Below are 22,316 nucleotides of genomic sequence, written 5' to 3'. Positions count from 1 at the left end.
TGGTATGAGCTCCTTAGTAGCAGCCTCTCCCTGCTCTGCAACCCCACTTCCCCTTTTCCAAATCCTTATTATGAAATCTTTCTCATTAGGATAAAACACATCATCAGCTCCACCGAGCCCCCTAGCCAAAGTGTTGTAGTGGTGTCCGAGATGCCCAAGGGCCAAGCCAAGTAATTGTAAGTTTTGATATACACAGATAGCATACACTGTGCCACACAATATACAGTATACCTCTACACTGTGTAGTCTGTTCTATAAGCACCATTGTTTTGTGGCGGCGGACAGAAAATAATCTGAAAGTGCTACAGCAGGATATGGATTACAGTTTAGAAATGTCAAATGTACACTCCTGTGAGCGGCGGGGAGGGGGATCTGTGGATGACACTGTTATAGGGAGGGGGATCTGTGGATGACACTGTCATGGGGTGGATCTGTGGATGATACATATGGCATGATGCTATATACGGTATGTGTCATCCACAGATCCCCCCCATAGCAGTGTCATCCACAGATCCCCCCCATAACAGTGTCATCCACAGATCCCCCCCATAGCAGTGTCATCCACAGATCCCCCTCCCTACAACAGTGTCATCCACAGGGAACTAGGACATATTGAAATCTGAGTGATTGTTTTTTTTTTTTTAAACCACAAACAGCAGGACTTTTCTTCCCTGTTGTGGATTTAGGTATTGGGTAAAGTATCGCAGTGTTTCTAAGCATACTTGTGTAAATGTATCATTGTTATAGCTGCCCTTCCCCTACTTTTGTCCTGGCCCCCAGTGTGCCCCCCAAAATTTGAAAGCTAGAGACGCCACTGGTTGGACCCCCACAATCAGAAAAAAATCGCAGAAAACCCTTCTAAGAGAGCTGTGCATAAACAAATGCCCAAAAACCTTAATGAACTAAAGCAACATTGTAAAGAAGAGAGGACTGAAATTTCTCCTGAACAATGTGACAGACTGGTAAAGTCATACAGAAAGCAATTACTTCTGCTAGATGTGGTTCTACAAGCTATTCATTCATGGGGTTTATTTAGTTTTCACACATGGGTTTTCCATTTTGGCTTCATTTTGTTGAATAAATGATGAAACGATGGAATCTGTTGTGTGATGTTCATCTGAGGTTGTATTTACGGTACCTAATTTTGAGATCTTCTAAGGACCAGATTTTTATTTATTTATACCCCGATATGCAGGACTATATAATTCATACAGGGTGTGCCTTGTTTTCTTCAAGACTGTATCTGCCATTTGATAACTTTGGTGCTACAATGCCATTTTCTACTGACGAGAAGTAAAAAACGTAGGGGGGCTGTAAGATCAATATTCTCCACATGTGATACCAGTAGAAACTGGTATTCTATCTACTTTAAATTAATTAGAATGCCTTTGGATGGAAAAATTGACTTTTCATTTTTTTGTATATTAACAAGAACCTGTTTTCTTTCCAGTTTGTGCTTAAGTCATCCACATTTTATACACTCTTCACTGCTTAACATCTATTAAATACTATTATATAGAAAAAAAAAGAAGTACAATTCGGGGCAGGTATCAAACTGTTTTAAAACGTATTAAACATCTCTCTATGAGCAAATGTTTAAGAGACCGATTCATGCTTCTTTTACAGCAGGAAACCAAGATGCAACCGGGGGAAAATAGGCTGTGAGACTTACTAACACTAGGTGGTACAAGAATACCTATTGTTTTACTAGCAAGAAATCTGCTAATCTAGGAGATTATACAATGCATCTGCTTTATCTGTAAAATAAGAAAAATTAATTAGAAACATTCTGGGCATATCTTAGCTGGATATATAACATTTGAGTTTCCCCAGTAGTTTTCAGTTAATTATGATTTGCAGCTGATTATTGTGCATGACTTTGTTTTACCTCTGTGCCCAGGACATATTTAGATACACTTGAAACTTGCAGTTTTCACATAATAAATTAACATCTGAGCTTTGTTAATTTTATTAAAATAACATTTGACCTAAATTTGATCAGACCATAGTAGCTAAAATGAACGCAGTTAGCAAAAAATCACAAATATATACAATAAGGTATAGATTTATCTAAACTGGTGTAAAGGAAAACTGGCTTAGTTACCCACAGCAACCAATCAGATTCCACCTTTCATTTTTCAGAGCTCCTTTGCAAAATAAAAGGTGGAATCTAATTGGTTGCAAGGGGAAACTAGTTTTGCTCTACACCAGTTTTGATAAATATCCCCCCTAAGGCCTATTGCACACGGCCGTTTTTTTTTCCCGTTTACTGGCCGTTTTTTGTGTTCCGTATACGGTCCGTATACGGAACCATTCATTTCAATGGTTCCGCAAAAAAAACGGAATGTACTCCGTATGCATTCCGTTTCCGTATTTCCGTTTTTCCGTTCCGTTTTAACATAGAACATGTCCTATTATTGTCCGCAAATCACAGTCCGTGGCTCCATTCAAGTCAATGGATCCGCAAAAAAAACGGAACACATACGGAAATGCATCCGTATGTCTTCCGTTTCCGTTCCGTTTTTTCTGAACCATCTATTGAAAATGTTATGCCCAGCCCAATTTTTTCTATGTAATTACTGTATACTGTATATGCCATACGGAAAAACGGAACGGAAAAACGGAACAGAAACGGAAACACAACGGAAACAAAAAACGGAACAACGGATCCATGAAAAACGGACCGCAAAACACTGAAAAAGCCATACGGTCGTGTGCAATAGGCCTAAGAGTATTTTTCAAATATTGGAAATGTATTGGAGATGTCTGCAGCTTCTTTACTTTCTCCTTGCTAGAGATAGATAGAAAAATCTTCTTTGATTGTTATGCAACACACTTTTAATAGCCTATGCAGTGAAGAACATTTGGTAATATACACTCACTACTAAAAGTTAGGGATATTTGGCTTTCGGGTTAAATTAATGGAAAACGTAAAAAAAAATGGAAAATGGAAAAAGTTGACGCTACTGGGAAACTATATCATGAAAGTAGAGCATTTAAAGGGTTTCTGTCACCCCAATTTTCGGTATTAAAAAGGCTTACATTATAGATGTGAAAATGTCACCTGAATTTAACTCTGCATTTCTTTTATTTAAGTATGCCCCGTTTTCATGTAATTTTAACTTTTATTATATGCATCTGAGCCTCTAGGAGCAGGGGGGAGGGCGTTGCACCTGCTCCTAGAGGCTCCGTTTGCCTATCTCATTTCCACCCCTTCTGTCTTGATTGGCTGCCCGCTTTCTCACTGCGCCTTAGCCGAATACTGAATGGGACGGTGCAGACATGAAATTTACACGGCAGACGGGGCCAGCAGGTGGACCAACGCTGGCTTGGCCCTGTCAATCAAGACAGTAGGGCGTGGAAATAAAGTGAGCGAACTGAGCCTCTAGGAGCAGGTGCAACGCCCCCCCCCCTTCCTGCTCCTAGAGGCTCATTTGCATATAATAAAAGTTAAAATTACACGAAAACAGGGACATACTTAAATAAAAGAAATGCAGAGTTAAATTCTGGTGACATTTTCACATCTATAATGTCAGCCTGTTTAATAGCAAAAATTGGGGTGACAGCAACCCTTTAAGTAGAAGCATGCAATACTGATTTCCTCATCTCAAACAATTTATTAAAACAAAAGCCAACAACAGTGGTAGGTATACCCCCACAAAATATGTAAATGTCTCAATAACTTGTCATGTGGCCTTGAGCATCATTTACAGCTTGATAACGACGTCTCATGCTGTTCACAAGTCAACTTATTGTCTGCTGAGGCATGGCATCTCACTCTTCTTGAAGGGCAGCCCGCAGGTCATTGAGGTTCTGCGGTACAGAGTGACGACCCTCTACACAGCGACTCGGCTGATCTCATAGGTTTTTAATGGGATTCAAGTCAGGAGAAAATGCAGGCCACTCCATCCGAGGTACCTCAGTCTCCAGCAGCCGTTCCCTAATGATGCAACCTCGATGAGCTGGCACATTGTCATCCAGGAAGAGGAAATTAGGCCTATGTTGTTCATGCATCAATTTTTTCAGGATCCACAATTCTGTTCCTGAAAAAAAAAAGAACATGTCCTATTCTTGTCCGCAATTGTGGACCAGAAAAAGCATTTTCTATTATAGTGTCTGTGATGTACGGTCCGCAAATTGCGGATCACACATTGCAGGTGTCCGTTTTTTGCGGATCCACTGATTAGTGTCGCCTTAGTTCGTATTAGTGTCACCTTAGTTCGCCCTCCACCCAAAACGCAGTGTTTGCCCGATCAGGCCTGATCGGTCGCCCACACGTGCGTTCACCCACGCCCGCCCCGCCGCAGTGACAAAAAATATATATATATATCACTGCACAATCACTTTACAAGCGCTGCGGCGATAAAAAAAATCTGTTTTGATATTTTTTATCAACCGCAGCGGCCTCGGTACTTCGCTAGCCTCCCATTTGTTAGACAGGCTTGCTTTTTTTCTTGGGTAGTCTCAGGGAATACCCCTAAATTTAGTAGCCCAAATGTCAAACAGGGGGTATTCTTCTGAAGAGGCCTACAGGCTTCTGACCCAGTCGGATGAGGAATGGGAACCCTTATCTGATGAATCTAGTGGGTCAGAATATGAACCTGTAGAAAGCAGTGGCAGTCTGACCCAAAGTTCGGACGAGGAGGTTGAGGTCCCTGATACCACCAGACGTACCCGGCCCCGTGTCGCTAGACCACAGGTTGCGCAGGATCCGCTTCAAGGGCAGCAGAGTGGGGCTGGCGCTGTCGGATTACGTGGTGAGGCATACACCAGCAGCGCAGCCCTCCCTGGACCTAGTACCAGCACTGCCGTACAACATGGTGAAGTGGCGAGCACCAGAAGGGCAGTTGAAGCTGGTACCGTGGCACGTGCAGTAGTTACCCCGTCGCAGCCACCGCACAGACAGGCTCGTAGACCCCCTAGAATCCCTGAGGTGCTGGCAAACCCTGATTGGCAGTCCCCAACTTCAGCCGCACCATTAGTTCCCCCTTTCACCGCCCAGTCTGGAGTTCGGGTTGAGACAGCTCAGATCGGTTCGGCCCTGGGATTTTTTGAGCTGTTCTTGACTGCGGAGCTCTTGGACTTAGTTGTGGCAGAAACAAACCGGTATGCCACTCAATTTATATCCGCCGACCCGGGAAGCTTTTATGCCCAGCCTTTCCGGTGGAAACCAGTCCAAGTTTCCGAATTTAAAATTTTTCTGGGCCTTCTCCTCAACATGGGTCTAACCAAAAAGCATGAATTGAGGTCATATTGGTCCACGAACCCAATTCATCACATGCCCATGTTCTCTGCTGCCATGTCCAGGGCACGATTTGAAACCATCCTGCGTTTCCTGCACTTTAGTGATAACACCACCTCCCGTCCCAGAGGCCACCCAGCTTTTGACCGGCTCCACAAAATTTGGCCCCTCATAGACCACTTCAACCAGAAATTTGCAGATTTATATACCCCTGAGCAAAACATCTGCGTAGACGAGTCCCTAATACATTTTACCGGGCGCCTTGGCTTCAAACAATACATCCCAAGCAAGTGCGCCCGGTATGGGGTCAAATTGTATAAGCTCTGTGAAAGGGCCACAGGCTATACCCACAAATTTCGGATCTATGAGGGAAAAGATCAGACCCTGGAGCCGGTCGGTTGGCCTGACTACCTGGGGAGCAGTGGGAAGACAGTCTGGGACTTCGCGCGGGCTTCCCCCAACGGCTCGTTACCACCCGTCTTGCAAGGGGGGAGAGGGCTGTCTTGTGTAACGAAGAACTGCTCGCGGTGAAATGTAGAGACAAGCATGACGTTTACATGCTCTCCTCCATTCACGCAGACACGACAATCCAAATTGAGCGAGCAACCAGAGTCATTGAAAAGCCCCTCTGTGTCCACGACTATAATTTGCTTATGGGAGGGGTGGACTTCAATGACCAGATGTTGTCTCCGTATTTAGTTTCCCGATGAACAAGACGCTGGTATAAGAAGGTGTCTGTATATTTAATTAAATTGGCTGCATATAATAGTTTTCTACAGTAAGGCTGGGAGAACAGGATCCTTCCTCAAAGATCAACGGGAACCTCCTGCATCCACCAGTGTAGTTAGCCGTCTACACGAGCGGCATTTCCCCAATGTCGTTGCTGGTACCTCAACCCAACCGTCACCCCGAAAAAGATGTTGTGTCTGTAGCAGGAGTGGAATAAGGCGTGACACCCGCTATTTCTGTCCTGACTGTCCTGACCACCCTGCCCTATGCTTTGGAGAGTGTTTCCGGAAGTACCACACACAGGTACACTTAGCATAGGGATTCCATCTCAGAGGACAGGCACACAGGGCTATTAGGGCCCATTCACACACAGCTGCTGCAAACCTCTCCTTTCACCTGGGACAAAGTGCATAACGCACTTCGCCACATCTTTGGGCGATTTGCGCTTTGCACATTGTCCCATGGGGAAAAAGAGGTTTGTCCTATAAAGGTAAAAAAAAAAAAAAAAACACCAGTAAGCAAAAAAGTTAACGTTCAGTTTCAAAAGTTAAATAAAGTTTATATGTTCTGTTCTAAAGTTATTATAAAGTTAATAAAATTTATTGCGTTGCGGCCTGTTTTTTTCTTTTTTTTTTTTTTTTTTTTACCTTCCAGGTGGACCAACCGAGCGACTAGCTGCAGCACTGATGTGCATTCTGACAGAAGCATTGCGCTGCTGTCAGATTACACACAAGTTGGTGTATGCGGTGCTGCAAGACGAGATTTCTCCTCTGCAGTAAAAGATACGTTTGCCGAGGCATATGAGCTGAGGAGGCGGCGGTGTTCATATGCTTTGGCAAACACTTTGTATATATACAGTATATAAAAAAATAAAATAAAAAATCCCGGCAATGATTTATTCATCCACATCGATTGATGTGAATGGAGAAATCGGGTTGGCCAGGGCATACGAGCTAAGTGGGTATGGATGTTGGGCGGAGCTCCTATGTCCTGGCAGACGCCTTTCCCCTACTTTTTTTTTTGGGCAGAGATTTTTTCATCCACATTGATCGATGTGAATGAAGAAATCTGTGCCGTTCATTTTTTCTTTCAGCCCAGAGGCTGAACGAAAAAAAAAAATCTCATTACCCGTATGCTCAATATAAGGAGAATAGCAGAAACTCCTAATGCTGGCCATACATGTAATGATTGCGGAGACCCTCAAATACCATTTTGGAAAGAAGACACCCCAAGGTATTCGCTGAGGGGCATATTGAGTCCATGAAAGATTGAAATTTTGGTCTCAAGTTAGCGGAAAGGGAGATTTCGTGAGAAAAAACTAAAAATAATCAATTTCCGCTTGTGCCCAAATTTTTTTTTTTCTATTAACTCGACATGCCCCTTATTGAATACCTTGGAGTGTCTTCTTTCCAAAATGGGGTCACATGTGGGGTAGTTATACTGCCCTGGCATTTTAGGGGCCCAAATGCATGCAAAGTAGTTTGAAATCAAAATCTGTAAAAAATGGCCTGTGAAATCAGAAAGGTGCTCTTTGGAATGTGGGCCCCTTTGCCCACCTAGGCTGCAAAAAAGTGTCACACATGTGGTATCGCCGTACTCAGGAGAAGTTGGGGAATGTGTTTTGGGGTGTCATTTTACATATACCCATGCTGGGTGAGAGAAATATCTCGGCAAAAGACAACTTTTCCCATTTTTTTATACAAAGTTGGCATTTGACCAAGATATTTATCTCACCCAGCATAGGTATATGTAAAATGACACCCCAAAACACATTCCCAAACTTTTCCTGAGTATGGCGATACCACATGTGTGACACATTTTGCAGCCTAGGTGGGCAAAGGGGCCCACATTCCAAAGAGCACCTTTCTGATTTCACAGGCCATTTTTTACAGATTTTGATTTCAAACTACTTCTCACGCATCTGGGCCCCTAAAATTCCAGGGCAGTATAACTACCCCACAAGTGACCCCATTTTGGAAATAAGACACCCCAAGGTATTCCGTGAGGGGCATGGCAAGTTCCTAGAATTTTTTATTTTTTGTCACAAGTTAGCGGAAAATGATGATTTTTTTTTCTTAAAAAGTCTCATATTCCACTAACTTGTGACAAAAAATAAAAACTTCCATGAACTCACTATGCCCATCATGAAATAGGAAGCAAACCTGTTCCTTATGGTGCCTGTTAAAATTTCAGTGTGTGCAAGTCCAATTACTCCCCCAGACTATGGCTGACAATCCTTGGGTACTTAAGGCACGTTCACCAGTGAGAGGGTGCCTGAGCTTTAGTTTGCCAAGTCTCTAGTAAAACGCAAAGGTGTTTTTGCTGTCTGACTACCTGTGTAACTTACTCCTGCCTGACTACCGACTTTGACTGCTAGCCACTTGCCCTGACCTTAGACTGTTTCTCGGATTGTCAGATTGCTCTATTGCCACATGTCCTGATCTCAGACTTGTATGATGGTTATGCCTTTTCACTGCCTATCCTGACCTTTGTCTATCTCCAGACAATGCATATAGCCAGAAACCTCAGTGCCTCGTACTTGTGTCCCCGCGGGTCAGCTGCCAACCATACCAAGACTATCTCAAGAACTAGTGTTCTGGTAGCTTCCCTGAAGCAAAATCCAGATCCTTGTATAAGGGTTAAATGGTGAATACCGGGGGACTCCCAGGAGTCAGCCCTAAACCAAACCAGTTCATTGGTATAATGGGTTCACACCAACTGTCTGTAAAAAGATGTATTTTTATTAGGGTGCATTCACATCACCGTCTTTCACACTGGCGTTTTGGCTTTCCGTTTGTGAGATCCATTTCAAGGCTCTCATAAGCGGTCCAAAACGGATCAGTTTTGCCCTAATGCATTCTGAATGGAAAAGGATCCACTCAGAATTCAACAGTTTGCCTCAGTTTGCCTCTGTTCCGTCTCCATACCACTTTGGAGGCTTGCAGCGTTTTGGTTTCCATCTGACGAAACTGAGCCAAACTGATTAGTTCTGACACACAATGTAAGTCAATGGGGAGGGATCCGTTTTCTATGACACACTATGGCACAATAGAAAACGGATCCGTCGTCTATTGACTTTCAATGGTGTTCAAGACGGATCCGTCTTGGCTATGTTAAAGATAATACAAACTGATCCACTCTCAACAGTTGCAGACGGTTGTATTATCTGAATGGCTCCGTCTGTGCAGATCCATGATGGATCTGCACCAAACGCGAGTGTGAAAGTAGCCTTAGCTTTCCGTTCTTCTTATCCGTCAAAAGAAGACAAAGAGAAAAAACAGGATCCAATGAAAAAACTGATCCTGTTGCATCAGTTGTCACCCATTTGAGCCATTTCTGTCTGAGATCCGTTTTTTAGACGGGAAAAAACTGCATGCATGTTTCCATCAAACGAATCTCAGACAGAAATGGCTCAAATGGGTGAGAAATGATGCAACAGGATCCGTTTTTTTACAGGATCCAGTTTTTTTTCTCTCTCTCTTCTTCTGAGGGATCAGAAGAATGGAAAGCTAAACGGTGATATAAATGCACCCTTAGGGTACTTTCACACTTGCGGCAGAGGATTCCAGCAGGCAGTTCCGTTGCCGGAACTGCCTGCCGGATCCGGAAATCTGGACGCAAATGGATGGCATTTGTCAGACGGATACAGATGCGGATCCACCTGACAAATGCATTGAAATACCGGATTCTTCTCTCCGGTATTTATTTTTTTCACAGATTTAAAGGTCTGCTCATGCGTGAACCAAAAGAATGAATCCGTCAATGCTCCAATTTTAATGCTGGATCTGGCACTAATACAATTCAATTAAATGGAAATGAATGCCGGATCCAGAACATGCTGCAGTATTTTCTCTGGCCTGGAAACGTGAGAGGGACTGAACTGATGCATCCTGATGCATACTGAACAGAATGCTCTCCATTCAGAATGCATTAGGATAAAACTGATCAGTTTTTCCCCGGTATTGAGCTCCTGTGATGGAACTCAATACCGGAAAAGAAAAACGCTAGTGTGAAAGTACCCTTAGGATGGGTTCACACTAGCGTTAGGGATTCCGTTATTGCTTTCCGTTATACCATGGCTATAATGGAAAATAACAGAATACCCAGACAGAATGCAAAACTGGAGCCTTTAAAGGGTATTCCGTTTGCTTTCCGTCCTAAGAAGTCTATGGGAAAGCATACCAGATCCGTCTGGGTCCCGTTATGCAGGACAGAAAACAAAGTCCTGTGGACAGGACTTTGTTTTCCGTCTTGCATGAATGACCCAGATGGATCCGTTTTGATTCCCATAGAATTCTATTAGGGCGGAAAGCAAACGGAATGCCTTTTAAAGGCTTTTGTTTTGCATTCCGTCATAATACAAGTCTATAGGCAGAAGAATGGATCCGTCCTTCCGTCTTATGCCTTCTGTTATTTTCTGTTATAACCATGTTAACGGAATCCCTAATGCTGCACAGGCGCAGTAAGTGAAGGATGCGCTTCTGGAGCGCGCCTTCACTCACTGCGCCTGCGCCAAATACTAAACAGGACAGCACAGGCACAGAATTTACTGGACGAAGAGGAGAACTCGCCAGTCAGTCAACTGGACCTGGGCATGCCAAAGGGTGCGTAGACCGAGCCTCTAGGTGCTGAAGCAATGGCCTCATAGCATCTAGAGGCTCATTAGCATATTTTTAAAGTGTTTATTTTAAGAGAACAGCGGCAGGAAGAGACTTATAAAGCATACTGTTATGTACTGCTGACATTAGCCCATCTCTGATGTCAGCTAGCTACATAATGTTATTTCTGATGACAGAAACCCTTTAAAGTTATTTCTATCAATTTTTGTTCCCAATCACATAAAGGTTTTAAAAGTTTAGTTAAGCTCTTTTAAAAATTAAATAAGACTCTGCCAATGAATATTTAATTATCATAATGCTTGAATATACCCATTAGCTTGAAATGTTCTATTATGCACAATGGATTCAAAGCATTATTATACAATTCTATTTTCTGCTAACCTTTATTTTAAACTTGTTATTCTATTTTAAATTGATCAATTTAGCAAAAGATCCTTTCTGAAAATGAAGATTTCACTATGCTAAATAATTGCTGGTGAGGAAAAGATACATTGTGTATCTTATTATAGTAAATGTTTTATTCTGCTCATCTTAGAGTATTCCTTAATAAAAGCAGAGTGTATGCTCTTATGTATAGGAGTTTGCACACGGTAGGAAAAACCACCAGTCTATGCACACTCCAGTGGTCCTGACCACCAGAGAGGCTAGAGCTTTTTTCTATAGTGTGCAAGCGCGGCCTCCGCTGCTGGATTACAGGAAGGTCGTAATCATGGAAACGATAAGTATATAATGCAATGAAAAAATTAATCAAGTCAGCAAAGAAAACAAAATAACAATACATTAGAAAGTGGCTTGTATTAACTTTGTATACATGATATATATGCCACTTCCTGAAGTGAGAAAATCCCTTTAAGTACTGCTTTTCAAATTTTACAGTGAAAGCATTTAATCAGCACAAGTTACTGTAAAAATTCACAGTCCTGGTGACTTGAATTCTCGGTCAGTGAGAAAGGTATGACAGGAATAATCATGACTCATTGGCCAGTGAAATTAAGACATCATATAATACTTAATCTTTTTATAACCGCTCTGTACCTGAAAAACATAAATTAATCCCTTGAGCAGGATCCTAGGGATATTAATATTGAAATACACAATGGTCGAATGACCAAAAAATCCCACTAGGGATCCACTCTAATATCAACTATTAAAACGTATCCTTTATTTTATTTATATATAAAAAAAAAAAAATATATATATATATATATATATATACAGTATTACAAAAAATTTCCAAAAGTGAAGAATTAAAATTATCACCTGACTGCCAAAGATGGACCTCTATCTCAGGCTCATACTGCTATATCCATGTCGGAAGGGTCTCTAGTGTGGCTGTGGAGTATGTCCCTAATGGACATGAATTGTGAGTTTTTCCCTTTTCATATAATGCTGTTTACTTTATTATAGCACTATAAACACCACGATAATTCTGTCCGCTTTGGTTGGCAACAGCCCACAAGTCAAAGGCTGCTTTGTGATCCATCGATTGCTGGATTCCCTGGTTAGAATCCTATATTAGATTATTCAACTGAGCCCTAATGGTTATATGCAGCACCACAATACTCCACGGTCTCTTGTAAGTTAGAGGCCGCTGGATACACTGTCTGCTAGTTTATAAATGTATCAGCTTGGCTCTTGCAACATTCTTAAGCCATCAGGCACACACTATCACTGCCTGTAGAGACTGTCCCTATTCCCACATTCATTCATAGGTTAGCATGTTTCTGGCTCCAATTTCTATATGTCCTGGTCTGTACAACTAAACTAAAAATGCACCCCTTCCTTTTTGACATGTTTTGCCGCTAGTGTGGCTTTGTCAGGGTATAAGGGGTTATGGCGCGTGCAAGCCAACATCACCCTGCTATATTAGCTCTTGCAGCCCACACCACTTCATAGTATCCAATCCATGCTTTGGCTTCTGAATGACAGCCATGCGCCTCGTTTTTTCCTTGAGTGACAGTCTGAGTCAGCAATCAGCTTGTCCCAGTGTCGCTTGTGTCATCCATGATACAGCCAAGGTTTCTTTGGCAATGTATCACTTCACAGCGAGTGATGTCACCTCATCTCAGCCACAACCTCCCTCAAAGTTTTATTATGACCTAACAGGGAAGGATTAGTATATCTAATTAGCTCTGTTCATCACATGGATTTAAAGATCTCCCATTTAATTTAATGAATTGCTCTGTTAGATTTTATTTCAAAATCTCAGGGGGTGTGTCCTTTTACAGGGAGTGTGTCCTTTCTGCTGCCGTTTTCTCCCTGTAGCTTTCACAGCTGGTGGCAGTTGAAAGATAGAACTGAGCATGTGTGTCCACCTCAGTCAGATTGACAGAGAAATAAAGAAAAGAACAAGCAGCAGGTACGCTATACAGATAGATTTTATTACATTTTAAATTACATGCAGTTACAAAAGTATTCAGATCCAGGTGCTGTTTTGAAAAATGTAGAATATTTTTATGGGACAACACTTTTAAATGGTAAGGTAAGAATACTGGCTCACCCAAGCAGCAGCGTTAGTCAGGAGCTATATGCAGATTTATTTAGTATGTATGTCTACAGTTGTTATTAATGCTCTCAAAAATATAAGATACCCATTATATAAGTCAATGGTGTCCATCAGGGTTCACTGGTATCTGTTCAAAAATGCATTTGTCAAGGCTGTCATGGCTCCATTTTAACCCCTTCCTGACATATGCCGTAGAATTTGGAAATGTCACTTTAGGCCCATTTTTTTCATTTTCACAAACGGTAACAAGAGAAAATGCACCCACAATCTCTTACCAATTTTGTCCTGAATACAGAAGTACCCCATATGTGGTTGTAAACTGTTGTGTGAGCACACAGTAAAGCTGTGCCATGTTTCATTTAAAGACACCCTTAGGTACCCCTACAGGGGAGGCCCTCAAAAAGTGACCCTATTTTAGAAACCCCCTAAGGAAATTTTTAAGTAGTGCAGTCACCTGGCTATTAAAATGAAAAATTGCATATTTTACAAGAAAATGTCGCTTTAGCTCCAAATTTTTCATTTTCACAAGGGGTAAAAGCAGTGGCATAGCTAGAAATGAGTGGGCCCCACAGCAAATTTTAGAATGGGGCCCCCTCCCCCAGTAATTTTTCACAACCCCTTCCTTCAATGCCGCCCCCATTCCTGTGGCTAGTAAAGATCGCTCTCTCAGACCAGGCCTGGCAGCTGTTCCATCCGTTTTCTACACTGTATATACTGTCACTGTATATAATTTCATTGTGTAATACTGTTGAGGGGGACCTGACAAAATTTTTTAGTTTGTCTCCTCCTGGATGGGCCCCTTTGGGGTCAGGACCCCAAAGTAGCTGCTTCCCCTATAGCTATGCCCCTGGGTAAAAGGATATAATGCACATTATAATTTGTTAACCATTTTCTCCAGAATACGGCAACACCCCATATGTGGTTGTAAAGTGCTGTATGGTCACACAGCAGGACTCAGAAGAGAAAGAGCACCAAGTGCATTTGTGGCCTAGATACTGTAGGTGATTTACACAGCATTGACCAAGAACTGCAGAGGTTCTGAGGGTTAATATAAAAAAAGACACCGCCAAGAAGTGACCACATGTTACAAACCACAGCCCTCAGAGAATATACCTAGGGGTATAAAGTACTGTATTTTGACCCCACAAGTGTTTTGCAAAATATCAATTCACCACAGATGGTGCAAAATTGCAATTTTTATACAGAGATGCCATTGCAGTGCCCAATATGGCCATTTTCTGCCAGTGTGAAAAGTGAGCCCTTTTATTATACCGCTTATTTGGAATTTGCATCACCTGGCCTTCCCTAACAATGATTGTGAACAAGCCTTAACCCTAACAGGCTATTTTGGATCTGAAACCTCGGTCAAAATTATTTGAGAGTTCAAATCTCCTTGGGTTCTCATACTTTCCTTTTTTCACTCTAAAAATGTACAAAACTAAAGTAATACACTGAGTTCCATCTTTAACTTTATGTCTTTTGGAGATGATTTCATCTTCAGCTTGTTTAAACTGTTTACAGTAACAGTAAATTTGACCAGGGGTGCCTAAACTTCATATATATATATATATATATATATATATATATACAGTGGAGGAAATAATTATTTGACCCCTCACTGATTTTGTAAGACACTTCTACTCAATTAGTCACCCTCATTAAGGACACCTGTCTTAACTAGTCACCTGTATAAAAGACACCTGTCCACAGAATCAATCAATCAAGCAGACTCCAAACTCTCCAACATGGGAAAGACCAAAGAGCTGTCCAAGGATGTCAGAGACAAAATTGTAGACCTGCACAAGGCTGGAATGGGCTACAAAACCATTAGCAAGAGGCTGGGAGAGAAGGTGACAACTGTTGGTGCGATTGTTCGAAAATGGAAGGAGCACAAAATGACCATCAATCGACCTCGCTCTGGGGCTCCACGCAAGATCTCACCTCGTGGGGTGTCAATGGTTCTGAGAAAGGTGAAAAAGCATCCTAGAACTACACGGGAGGAGTTAGTTAATGACCTCAAATTAGCAGGGACCACAGTCACCAAGAAAACCATTGGAAACACATTACACCGCAATGGATTAAAATCCTGCAGGGCTCGCAAGGTTCCCCTGCTCAGGAAGGCACATATGCAGGCCCGTCTGAAGTTTGCCAATGAACACCTGAATGATTCAGAGAGTGACTGGGAGAAGGTGCTGTGGTCTGATGAGACCAAAATAGAGCTCTTTGGCATTAACTCAACTCGCTGTGTTTGGAGGAAGAAAAATGCTGCCTATGACCCCCAAAACACCGTCCCCACCGTCAAGCATGGGGGTGGAAACATTTTGCTTTGGGGGTGTTTTTCTGCTAAGGGCACAGGACAACTTATTTGCATAAACGGGAAAATGGACGGAGCCATGTATCGTGAAATCCTGAGCGACAACCTCCTTTCCTCTGCCAGGAAACTGAAAATGGGTCGTGGATGGGTGTTCCAGCACGACAATGACCCAAAACATACAGCAAAGGCAACAAAGGAGTGGCTCAAGAAGAAGCACATTAAGGTCATGGAGTGGCCTAGTCAGTCTCCGGACCTTAATCCAATCGAAAACCTATGGAGGGAGCTCAAGCTCAGAGTTGCACAGAGACAGCCTCGAAACCTTAGGGATTTAGAGATGATCTGCAAAGAGGAGTGGACCAACATTCCTCCTAAAATGTGCGCAAACTTGGTCATCAATTACAAGAAACGTTTGACCTCTGTGCTTGCAAACAAGGGTTTTTCCACCAAGTATTAAGTCTTTTTTTGTTAGAGGGTTCAAATACTTATTTCACTCAATGAAATGCAAATCAGTTGCTATCTTTTATTTAAAGTTATTTTTTCGATTTTCCTTTTGATGTGCTATCTGCCACTGTTACAATAAACCTACCATTGAAATGATACTGTTCTGAGACTTTTCATTTCTTTGTCATTGGACAAACTTACAAAATCAGTGAGGGGTCAAATAATTATTTCCTCCACTGTATACACATTCATACAAACACACACACTCAAGTGGCAACAATTCAAGCTCAATTGATTAAACACAGGATTGTCTTTTTTGGGTTAAGAAAATTTTTAAAGCATAGCGTATTTTCAGTCATTTCTTTCCATGCGGATGTTTGACAGTGACTATGCCAAGATTCATTCGCTCTTTACATTATCTGGCTAGGCAGAGGAGTATTTTGGCTCCAGTGGCCTTGCTCAAACAGGTGCTGCCCCAGCATGGAATTTGATAAAAGAACTCTGATTGGGCTAGGTAAAAGACAGAGGACTATTTTCCAGAGGCCCTAGTGTATTTGGAAGCAATGTGTCAATTATAAACAGTGGGATCTGAATACAATCTGTTCTTCTCATAATGATGTTATCTTAGTTCTAAATTTGCCTACAACTCATCTACATGTGGCTCTATTTTACCCTTTGAGTTATTCTGTGTGCTTAGAGCATGGCAGCAGAGCTTGTTTGCATTTTTAGACCTCTCTGCAGGGATGCTTGCAGATGTCTGCCAAATCAGCTTTTCCTAAGGCTGGCCTTTTAAGAGATTGATACAGAAAATTATAATAACCTAAGTGCGTATTTAAATTCAAGCTGGTGCCTGCTTATTACTGAACATGAAATGTTTAAAGGAATATTAAATGTTTTGCTATGTTACATAAATGTGTAAGTATTCAGCAAAATATGCAAGAATTATGAAGTATATGTTTTGTAAAGTCATTGATAAATAGGTAAAATACTTTCATACTATTATGTCCACAAAAGCTGACCTATATTTATAGACAAAAAAGAACATCAATAAAACAACCATTGTTCAATTGTGCAATAAATTGGTGTGGACATTACTAAATGTCCGTGGGTCCGTGTTTTTAGCACGGATGCATGCTCTATTTTGTCCGTGTTCATGGATCCATCACGACCATTATAGTCTATGGGTCAGTGAAAACCATGTATGCCATCCGTGTTGCATCCATGTATCATGGAACAGTGGATGTGAACCCACTGTGCCACTGACTACACTGACTAGCAATACTCCAGAGGGGCGTGACTAAGCAACTTCCCGGATTTCACTAGAGCCTCAGATGGTGAGGATAGGCTTAACCGTCGGCAGTTGCCAGGGGCTACTCTGGAGAGTAAACCAGTCAGTGACAGCTGGTCCAGGCACACCAGAAGGTACATGCAAAGGTACCGACAGTACAGACGTAGTAAACCAGGCAGGGTCGTGACCAGGAGCAACAAGACAGGAACTGGAGGATGATGCAGAGACGTAGTCAGGACGAGCAAAGAGTCAAGGCAGGCAGCACAGTAGCAAGGTCAGACAATCCGGGTCGGCAACAGGTACTCTGGAGTGTAAACCAGTCAGTGACAGCTGGTCCAGGCAGACCAGGAGGTACCTGCGAAGGTACCGACAGTATAGACGTAGTAAACCAGGCAGGGTTGTGACCAGGAGCAACAAGTCACGAACCAGAGGATGATGCAGAGATGTAGTTAGGACGAGCTAAGGGTCAAGGCAGACAGCATAGGAGCAAGGTCAGACAATCGAGGTCAGCAACAGGCGATGCAAGCAGTCTGGGATAGGCCATAAACGAAGTCCAGGAACGAAGCATGAAGTCAGTAACACGAGTGGTAAAGCAAGCTCTTTAGCACAAGATTAGGACCTTGACATTGAGGCATCTGGCTTCTCCTTCAGTACCTGCAGGAGAGCCAGGATAGGTTAACAAGATCACCTGACACAACTCAGCCCCACCCAGGGAGTGATGCTTACTGCCACAACCAAAGCCGAGTTCAAGCAGTGTTCAGGTTATATGGAAGTTGTGGAGCAAAATCTTCAAAGGTAATACTAACCACACAGACAGAACCCAAAGCTGCAGCAGAGACAGAGAAGCACAGACCACTATCACAGATAAGCACGGTGCTTCGAACCGCGGTGGTAAGCAGAGAAACAGCGTCGCACAGAGGACGAGGTTACACTGTGTTTGACGGATCATTAAGGAAAGATTTTTTGAAAATTATTTTTCAGCTGTTTAGTGTCAGTGAAACACGGATGCAACATGGACAGCAAAAAACGGACACACGGACCCAACACGGATCCTTCACGGACAGCTTCACGAATGCATCACTGACCAACTGCTCAAAGATTTGAGCACGGACATGTGAATGAGGCTTAACAGAGTGCCTTTAGGATTAAAATATATGCATATAATAAGCCAAGCAAATTTCAGTAGAGGTTAAATTTTATCAAATGGGCAAAAACAGACGGCTACATATGTATCAGTGTGTGTAAGTTTTCATCGTTGTCATTTGCAGCTGAATACAGACAACCATCATGCTCATTAAAAACATAAATATAATTATTCAATAGTTGATATGTTGATGCATATGGAACAAATAGCAAACACAGACGTTCGGTTAATTTTAAAAATACATTTCATCCATCTGTTTCTGACAGTTGCACAAACACTGAAGTTATTTTTGACAAAATACATTAGTCCAAATTAGAAAAAGGCACTCAGCAGCTTGTTAGTATTGTATTCGAGTTTTAGGTTTGACAAGTGCTGCGAGGTAAAGATTTTTTGGCCATTATTTGCTTTACCCCCAGTTGATCTCCTATTGGGCATTGCAAACTTCATAATACAACTCAAATGTTGTATGTTTTTCAGAATTACAGTATATGGCTATTTACATTTTTATATTTAGAATGGTTTAAGAATTTTTTACCTCTTTTGGCATACATTTACAGCTAAACCCTGTGTTCCAATGTACATATACTTCCCTTCTGCACTAATGGCTGGGATGAGAGCAAACTGCAGTTGCGGCAGATTAATCCCCTAAAGCACAAATTGAGAAGGCTTCCTTTGTCATATCAACTGGAGACCACAATGTTGTGGCTGGGGCTACTTTCACACTTGCGTTAGGAGCGGATCCGTCTGGTGTCTGCAAACTCCTATAATGCAAACGCTTGCATCCATTCAGAACGGATCCGTTTGCATAACTGTTTATTTCAGATCTGATTTTTCACTTCGGAAAACTCAGATCCGACAGTATATTCTAAACACAGAAGCGTTCCCATGGTGATGGGGACGCTTCAAGTTAGAATATACTGAGAACTGTGTACATGACTGCCCCCTGCTGCCTGGCAGATGCTGCCAGGCAGCAGGGGGCAGACCCCCCTCCTCCTGTATTTAACTTATTGGTGGCCAGTGCGGCCCCCCCCCTCCCTCCCCAGTATTAATTGTAACCAGTGCGGCCCCCCTCCCTCTATATTCATCGGTGGCCAGTGCGGATTCCCAGTATTAAATATGACCAGTGCGGCCTCCCCCTCCCTCCCCAGTATTAAATATGACCAGTGCGGCCCCCCCCTCCCTCTATATTCATTGGTGGCCGGCCAGTGCGGATTCCAAGTATTGTGACCAGTGCGGCCTCCCCTCTCTCCCCCCCTAATTAAAATCACCCCCCCGTCATTGGTGGCAGCGGAGAGTACCGATCGGAGTCCCAGTTTAAATCGCTGGGGCTCCGATCGGTTACCATGGCAACCAAGATGCTATTGCAGTCTTGGCTGCCATGGTTACTTAGCAATAAATACAAGCATTATACTTACCTGAAGAGCTGCGATGTCTGTGTCCGGCCGGGAGCTCCTCCTACTGGTAAGTGAAAGGTCTGTGCGGCGCATTGCCTATAGCACAGACCTGTCACTTACCATTAGGAGGAGCGCCCGGCCGGTCAGACATCGCAGCTCTTCAGGTAAGTATAATGCTTGTATTTATTGCTAAGTAACCATGGCAGCCAAGACTGCAATAGCGTCTTGGTTGCCATGGTAACCGATCGGAGCCCCAGCGATTTAAACTGGGACTCCAGTCTGTACTCTCCGCTGCCACCAATGATGGGGGGGTTATTTTAATTAGGGGGGGGAGAGGGGAGGCCGCACTGGTCATAATACTTGGAATCCGCACTGGCCACCAATAAATATAGAGGGAGGGGGAGGCCGCACTGGTCATATTTAATACTGGGGAGGGAGGGAGGGAAGGAGGGGGAGGCCGCACTGGTCATATTTAATACTGGGAATCCGCACTGGCCACCGATGAATATAGAGGGAGGGGGGCCGCACTGGCTACAATTAATACTGGGGATGGAGGGGGGGCCGCACTGGCCACCAATAAGTTAATTACAGGAGGAGGAGGGGGTCTGCCCCCTGCTGCCTGGCAGCATCTGCCAGGCAGCAGGGGGCAGTCATGTACACAGTTCTCAGTATAGTCTAACATGAAGCGTCCCCATCACCATGGGAACGCCTCTGTGTTAGAATATACTGTCGGATCTGAGTTTTACGATGTAACTGAAATCCGATGGTATATTCTAACATAGAGGCGTTCCCATGGTGATGGGGACGCTTCAAGTTAAAATATACCATCGGATCGGAGAAAACTCTGATCTGATGGTATATTAATAGGGACTCCTGACTTTACATTGAAAGTCAATGGGGGACGGATCCATTTGAAATTGCACCATATTGTGTCAACGTCAAACGGATCCGTCCCCATTGACTTGCATTGTAAGTCTGGACGGATCCGTTTGGCTCCGCGCGGCCAGGCGGACACGAAAACGCTGCAAGCTGCGTTCGGGTGTCCGCCTGCTGAGTGGAGCGGAGGCCAAACGGTGCCAAACTGATGCATTCTGAGCGGATCCGCATCCACTCAGAATGCATTGGGGCTGTACAGATCAGTTCGGGGCCGCTTGTGAGAGCCTTCAAACGGAACTCACAAGCGGAGCCCCGAACGCTAGTGTGAAAGTAGCGATTCTGCTTGTTTAGGTTTTCCAAAACTGCCTATCTATTCATTTTTTTTGACTTTTCTTTATTTCTAAGTCATCCTCTAATATTTCAGTTATGTGCAGTCGTGTAGCCATATGAGATGCTGAGCAGGACTGCCCTTAAGTTGGGATATTGGCCTTTGTCACACAGCCCTCTCTAACATTTAATGTACCAAAGACATTACAAATAATGCTACCATACAATGTATAAATAACAATACCAGACAGTGCAGAACTCGCTACAGTAACTGTGTTATAGATTGGTATAAAACAGTGCCATATATTGCCCTAGTAACACTTCCATACAGGTGTTTAGCTAACAGTGCTATCAAATGCCCACCCTACCATACACAGGCCCTAGAATGCGTAAATATTACCAATCATTACTAAACTAATATAATACCTTAACAGTGAATTGAAAAGATTATATATTATCTAAACAGTATTCCGATAATTAATATTAAAATTATATTTGGTGTAAGGCCCCTAATGGTCACAAGATGTGATGGCACAGTACACTTATTATGTAATTGCTGTCATAAGTTTTCTTTATATTAGATACCTCTATTATAGTCTTTTCTAAGGTATCTTTTTGAGTCTGATTTCATGTGTTTACAGTCATTCTATGCACAGGGAAGACAAATGTTTTATCTCACAGAATACCTGTCAATAAAACATCACTATGAAATAATTATCATACAAGCAAGAAAAATTAGCACCAAAAGTGATCATGTTTTTCACTTACAAATTGTTTGCGCAAATAAATCCTAAATTCCAGAATAATTGTAGGAACTGGCAGTGAAATAAAAGTATGGTATCATTAAAAAAACGTCATGTTAATTTTAGGCGCTTGGAACCAAGGACCAACTAGGCATGCTTGTTCATAGACATTTATTTGGTGGATATGATATGTATGCTTGCTTTTTTATAATATGCTTGTAAATTAATAATTTCTAAGTGACTTCAATCTTCCAAATGTCACAAGCAGGTGATTTGCTTTACTTACATTACTTAAAATGAGCATGCTGACGGATTGTTGTTATAAACATTTGTAACATACAGGCCCTGCAGACTGCTCCATCATCTTACATACGTATCAGTTTACAGTTTTGTACCATGTAATGGAAGATATTTTGAAATAACTGAAAAAGAAAATGATAACCACAGAAAGTAGATCTTGGGAAAGTACATTTTATGTCACACCATGTTCTTGCAACTGTTGCAAGACAAAGTAAGGCCTCTTTCACAGAAACAATACGGATTGGCTCCGGATGCGTTCAGAGTGCGTTCAGTGAAACTCGCACCATTTTGCAAGCAAGTTCAGTCAGTTTTGTCTGCGATTGCATTCAGTTGTTCAGTTTTTTTTTTTACGTGGGTGATATCCATTTGAATGCGTTTTTCACGTGGAAAAAA

This window comes from Bufo gargarizans, chromosome 2, assembly GCF_014858855.1.
Source record: "Bufo gargarizans isolate SCDJY-AF-19 chromosome 2, ASM1485885v1, whole genome shotgun sequence".
NCBI lineage: Eukaryota > Metazoa > Chordata > Amphibia > Anura > Bufonidae > Bufo > Bufo gargarizans.
Note: the sequence above shows the minus strand (reverse complement) of the source record.